Source organism: Lissotriton helveticus, chromosome 5_1 (genome assembly GCF_964261635.1).
Source record: "Lissotriton helveticus chromosome 5_1, aLisHel1.1, whole genome shotgun sequence".
Taxonomy (NCBI): domain Eukaryota; kingdom Metazoa; phylum Chordata; class Amphibia; order Caudata; family Salamandridae; genus Lissotriton; species Lissotriton helveticus.
In genome coordinates, this window is record NC_136065.1 from 524,452,394 (window position 1) to 524,459,303 (window position 6,910).

The 6,910-nt window shown below is 47.6% G+C and overlaps 1 pseudogene; it reads right to left on the reverse strand.

Moving 5' to 3' along the window:
- Positions 1-3,422: 3,422 nt before the first annotated feature.
- LOC144752508 (F-box/WD repeat-containing protein 7 pseudogene) lies at positions 3,423-6,343 on the reverse strand (annotated as a pseudogene).
- Positions 6,344-6,910: the final 567 nt, after the last annotated feature.

Here is a 6,910-nt window from a genome sequence, read left to right on the forward strand (position 1 = left end):
AGAATCAGGATGGATAAGAGTTTAGTCTTACATCGTTGTGAAATATGGAGAAAGTCTGAAAAGTAGCGATGTATAAGAAGGATGTTCCTCAGATGAGAGATTGGATGGACAACATTTTGAACAAAGGGATATTCTATGAAACTGTGGATGATAGTGGAGGTTCTGGAAGGATGTGGAGGATGTATGCAACATTAGGAGCTTGTATGCAGCGTGGAAGTAATATTCTGTGAATTGTAAAGAGTGTAACAATTCTGTAGGTTGCTGAAGGATAGGAGCCAAGTTCTGTAGTGTCAAAGCACACGAGCGACTTCTGTATTGTTGTGAAAGATGTGAGAGGAGTTATTTGGATTGTGAGGAATAGAAGTGAGGTCTATGGAACTAGGAAGGATGCAAGAGGAGCTCAAGAAAGCTGCTAACGGTGTTCTGTGGGGTTGCGATGGATGGGGGAATTCTGTGCAACTGTTAAGGAAAATGAACAAATAGAGGTGACTCAAGAGCTGTAAAAGGCAGCAGATGTGGGAAAACAGAAGACATTCTGAAAATTAATTAGGGGTAGTTATGCATAGTTGTAAAACATGGGAGGACATTTCTGTATATTTTGAAGGTGTAGATTTGTGATGGATGGGAAGTATATCCTACACTTTTGAAGGATGGTGAAGTGCTATGAAGTTGAGAAGGGGTAGAAAGAGTTTGTAAAGATGCGAGAGCAGTTCTGCAGATTTTGAAACATGCAACAGTTCTGTATAGTTGTGAAGGATGGGAGGTAGGAGATAGAGTGCGGCACGCTAACCCCTGGGGGCATCTTGGTGCCGAGTACCAGAGGTGGTACTCACTTACTTTATCGACTTCGGAAGGATGAAGGGCTGAGTGGTCATGCCGGAATTGAAACCTGTGACAAGGAGGTCAAAGGGACATTCCTGACCTGGTCAGAAGATAACCGAGAGAAGCAAGAGTGGCAACTACTTGACCCAAAGGAGGTCAGCAAGGGAAGCATTGAGATGCTGTTCAAAGTAGCACTGTATCTTCCTGGCCTGACAGGGTGGGTGAGCTGGTGAACTCAGCAGTGCTGCTGAAGCGGAAATGTAAAAGCGCCAGCACTTGGTGTCCCAGGGGGTCTGATCGCTATTGAGAGGTGCCTGTAGTCACCAATTCAAAGCAGTGTGTCACTGCAGTGAAGAGGTGAAACTCTCCATTTCAAACGAAAGAACTGGCAGCACCCAGTGTCTAACAACACCAGCCCATTTAAAGCAGGCAAACAAGGAACGTCAGTGCAAACCGGCAATATCACTCAGTGACTCCAGGGCTCACTGTGATTCAGAAAAGGGGGTGGTGATGAACAGAGTGCCTGAATTAAGCAGACCACTCTTACCCAGTCCAAAGATCAGGGCTTGATCCATCACCGTTTTTTAGCTCACTGCACCATCCCAGCTCAGAACTTGGCTATATGCAAATTATTCTGTTCCTGTCCCAGTGCATGATGGGAACAGGGCAAACCAAACTACCCAGCCAATTCTTATACTGGGAAGGAAACAAGCTTCCGGGGACCGGTTTCTGCCATTTCAGGCGTCGTCGGCCCGGCTTGCTTGAATCCTGATGGTGCAATGAGCAAGGGACTCACATCTGAGTATACCCTTCCACGCTTATGGTGGACAAAATGATTCAGAAAAGGGGGTGGTGATGAACAGAGTGCCTGAATTAAGCAGACCACTCTTACCCAGTCCAAAGATCAGGGCTTGATCCATCACAGTTTTTTAGCTCACTGCACCATCCCAGCTCAGAACTTGGCTATATGCAAATTAGTCTGTTCCTGTCCCAGTGCATGATGGGAACAGGGCAAACCAAACTACCAAGCCAATTCTTATACTGGGAAGGAAACAAGCTTCCAGGACCGGTTTCTGCCATTTCAGGCGTCGTCGGCCCGGCTTGCTTGAATCCTGATGGTGCAATGAGCAAGGGACTCACATCTGAGTATACCCTTCCACGCTTATGGTGGACAAAATGATTCAGACAAGGGGGTGGTGATGAACAGAGTGCCTGAATTAAGAAGACCACTCTTACCCAGTCCAAAGATCAGGGCTTGATCCATCACCGTTTTTTAGCTCACTGCACCATCCCAGCTCAGAACTTGGCTATATGCAAATTAGTCTGTTCCTGTCTCAGTGCATGATGGGAACAGGGCAAACCAAACTACCAAGCCAATTCTTATACTGGGAAGGAAACAAGCTTCCGGGGACCGGTTTCTGCCATTTCAGGCGTCGTCGGTCCGGCTTGCTTGAATCCTGATGGTGCAATGAGCAAGGGACTCACATCTGAGTATACCCTTCCACGCTTATGGTGGACAAAATGATTCAGAAAAGGGGGTGGTGATGAACAGAGTGCCTGAATTAAGCAGACCACTCTTACCCAGTCCAAAGATCAGGGCTTGATCCATCACCGTTTTTTAGCTCACTGCACCAGGGCTCACTGTGGCCTGCAGATCACGAGACTGAATCCAGCAATATCACTCTGACTTCAGGGCTCACTGTAGCCTGCAGAGCACAAGACTGAATCCACCAATGTCACTCGATGACTTCAGTGATCACTGTGGCGGGAGTGCAGATCACGAGACTGAATCCGGCAAATGCACTCAGTGACTTCAGGGCTCACTGTGGTCTGCAGATGTCGAGCCTGAATCTGGCAATGGCCGTCTCAGCCCTTCATCCTTCCGTTGCAAATAGGCTGGGAATCATTACATCTGGTTACGGTATGTCGTGATACTGTCACAAAGCTCACTTTGAGGGGCACTCCTCTGACAGAGGCCCGTGTTTGCCAGAGCACCAGAGGAGAGCATGTCCGCATCAGAGGAGAGGTGTCTGCAGCAGGAGTCAGGACAGGTTTAGGACAGAGCTAGCGAGCTATGGGGTGGGCTCACAGACGGAGACCCCCATGGCACACTTCACACTCTGCACAGGGCCGTTCATACACACTGCAAGGCACCTACAGACACTTCACAACTAACAGACAACGAATCTGGCAACACTGGGCTACAGTTCTAGCATTTACTGAGAAACTCAGAGCAGCGCCATTTTAAAAAGACAGAGGTCAGTCCCCCTAGAAAGTACAGCAAATGAGATTCTTCACTGGTGACGTTTGGCCAATGAGAGTTGCTCTAATTTTGATAGCGAGGCTTGGAACAGTGCCGGATAGATTGACGTATCCTTCTTCAGGTTGAGAGATGATTGGAAGTTTGAGCTAGAGAGATTGGAAGCGGGAATGCGATGAGAGATATTTCTGCTCCGACTCCCAGTGCTGGTCATTGATTTATTTAAATTGTTGCCGGATGGATTTCGAAAATTGGTGGTCTAGGAGTGACAGCAGAGAGGGACGGGGTCACAATAGTAGAGGAACAAGGAACGGAATTTGGCAGTCAACTTACAAATTTATTATTGCAACTTTGTCTCCTCTGTGCCATTTCGACTACTAACTGCACACACTAGCTTAGTATTGGAAGCCCGGATTCGTCATACGACTCCTCCACTACCACCGCTTTCCAGAGCCACCAGGTTACGGATGAAATCGCCTGTCTTCAGGTCCCAAAGTTTAACGGTGCCATCATCTGAGCTTGTTACCACAAACTTCGAGCTGAACTGTAAGCAAGTGACAGCACTCTGATGCTTCTGGGGGCCCTGCAGTGTCTGTAAGCACTGTCCTGTCTTTATATCCCAGATCTTCACAGTGAAGTCGGCATTTCCTGAGACGAGGGTGTTGTCCCGCAGCTCCATCCCACTGGTCAGGGACTGATGACCCATAAGCGTGTGCAAACAATTTCCACTTTCCACATCCCAGACACGGATAGAGGTGTCCAAGGAGCCTTTCACAATATGCTCCCCATCAAACTGCAAGGAGTAGACTCTGTTGGTGTGTCCTTGCAGAATGTGAATGCAAGTCTCCGTGTCCCAGACCTTCACAGTGTAATCATAAGCACCGCTGACCACCTTCTTGCCATCGTACTGCACGCAGCGAACAGCAGCCACATGACCCATAAGTACATGCAGACACTGTCCAGTCTCAATGTCCCAGAGCCGCAGGGTGGCATCACGTGAGCCGCTAACAACCCTGCTTGCGTGGAGGTGCATACAGCGCTCTGTGGATGTATGCCCGTACAGGGTGTGGATGCACTCGCCAGAGTCTGCGTTCCAGACCTTCAGCGTCCTGTCTGTGGAGCCACTAATCACTATATTATCTCTCATCTGAGAGGACCAGACGCCGCCTGTGTGCCCCACCAATGTCTCAACACACTCTCCTGTGATAGCAGACCACACCTTTAGCGTATTGTCATCAGACCCGCTAACTATCCGGTTCCCACAGAACTGAAGACAAGTTATGACGTGATCATCATGTCCCTTTAGCACCTTAGGGGGCCTGATGTCCCCGCTTCGCCAGTTCATATCTATCTTGTGCTGCCTCATGAAACCAAATTTCCATGGACTGTACATGAAACCAGGTGTCAGCATCCTCCGCCGTCTCATGTTGAGGGGCTCATCAATTACTTCATCTCTGCATTTTTCCCGCCATAGCAAATTGTCCTCACCCAGGATCCTCCAGTAGCGGCAGGTCTGAGCGGCTCGCTGAAGGTCCTGGGGCTCTAAGAAGGATAGTACGTACAGGGCAAGCTCTTTGGGTAGTAAAGAGATAAAATCCAATGCGATAGCGAAACATATGGAGAAAGAATATGAAAGTCGGTGGGAATGTCTCAAATTCTGGACCATAGAACAAGTGCCATTAAGTTTCATATTCATTAGACAGCCTCCTGTTTTCATATCATCATCATTATAAACGTGTGCAAATATAATAATAAACGCATGTGTGCTACAAACAAAAAGTAAATACAATGTTTACAAATCATCTGCTTGCTGACTGTCATGGCGTCTAATACAAGAAAACACATAAATAGTGTACGGTATATGATCACCTTGTTGTGTGGCATCATAAGTTCATTTGTGCCAAAAAATAATAGTAATAATTAATTAGTGTGAAATGTTATCAAAAAAGTCTTGGGGTGAGCAGCGAACTCTTGTCAGTAGCTGAAACCCACGGCAAAAGATGCACGTACTGGTTGAGCTAGGCCCCCGTTCACATGAAAAGCAGTCAGATAGGCAATATAGACCGGTTTAGAAGCATGCAACCCAAGTGGGTACAGCCGACATGAGTAAATACCTAAACATACCAGTGCACTTCTCAGTAAACATATGATTGATACGCCCAAGTGGGCCATAATAAAAACGTATAAAAAAAAGGCTACCATGTGACACTGTCTGAATATTTAGACATATAACAATAATCAAATACACTACTGATCGAGATTTGGCTAGCTAGCAGCTTATTTGACCCTAGTAGGTAAAAATAACCAGTGTACTAAAGGCCTAATGCGGGATCATATACAAACTACTAACAATGTACAAATTACATATTGTTTCGGCCTCAGGGGCCAGCATTTGCATAACATTGTAAATCACGTTGGAACTGTGGCTCGATGACTTGCATCATATACTTGATTTGAGATGGTTCACAGCGATCGATGAGCTCATCCAATGCTAGCAACCTCTCGGGACTGGTCCACTTCTTAAAGGTTCGCAGCCAGTCCTGCAGCTCTGCTGGAGGGGCGATGGAAGGGATTCGTCGACGCTGATGCCCATGGTGGTTGGCATTTCGCAGGTCCCCAAACGTTGTGGCACTGTTTATGCATTGTGCTAACGACCTAAAACTGCTGTACTATGAGCCTTTGCATAACTTCTTTCCAGGAGATAGGGCTCTTACATCGACACCATTCTCAGACTTTCGATTCATCTTGGGCCGAACATGACGAATGAGGTTCCCCTCCTCAGTACGCTCCAGATAATCAATCCAGCGCTCATCCATCATATAATAGAAGTAGACCTCACTGCCATCCTCTCCATCTTTGCTTTCTTCCTCCCCTTCATCCTCTCCTTGCACGCCAGAGCGGTCAGACTCTTCCGACTCATCCTCCTCTTCCTCCCCCCAAACGGCCTAAATCTCTGACTCTTCTTCCTCCTCTCTGCCCGTGCCTCTGGAATGTTTCCAGAATGCGGGTGGTAATCCCCTTCACATGTAGGAGATCTTCTAAGGAGTTGAACCCCTTCAGCTCCTCTCTCTTCCGCACGATGCCCCGGGCTCTTCTCCTGCCGATACCCCTCAGCGCCCTCTCCAGCTCCTTGACGCCCGCTCAGTTGATGACCACCGCGCTCCTCCGCTGCTGCTCCAGATCCTCCATGCTCTCTCTACCCGGGGATCTACTCCGACCGCAGCCAGGAAACTCCGAGGACCTACAGGCCTCCGTGCACATTTATTATTATTTTGTTTTAATTGAGCCTAAGTATGCAGAGTTGGAATCCCCATGTAAAAAAAAAAATGCATTTTTTTTTATCGGCAGGGTACGCATACCTACGCGAACCCTGCGATTTAAAAAAAACAAAAAAAAAACATTTTGGGCCTTGGGGGTCCTTGTGGGATCCCCTGAGCAGGCCTAGGGGGTAAGGGTGTTTCTACCCTGCCCCCTTTGCGTGTTTTCCACCTTTGTTTCCCTGCTTTCTTGTGCCTCAGTCTACCGAGGCACAAAATGGCTGCCAACACTTTCTGGTTTAGAGTGTTGACAGACAGTTGACAGCCAATTAGCATTCAGCTCGTGCTCGGGAAGGTACAGAGTACAGTAAGCTTACAGTAAGCTTACCGTAACACCTCTAATATATATCTATGATTTTACTTATGATTTTCTCGCGAACTACTGAAAGTATTTACACCATTCAACAAAAAGCGTGCCCCCACTTCACGAATCACCCCCTAACTTTCAGGGATGGAGCGGAGCGGAGCAGGCCATTTTCTTGCAGAAATTCGCAAAGATTCATCCACCGGC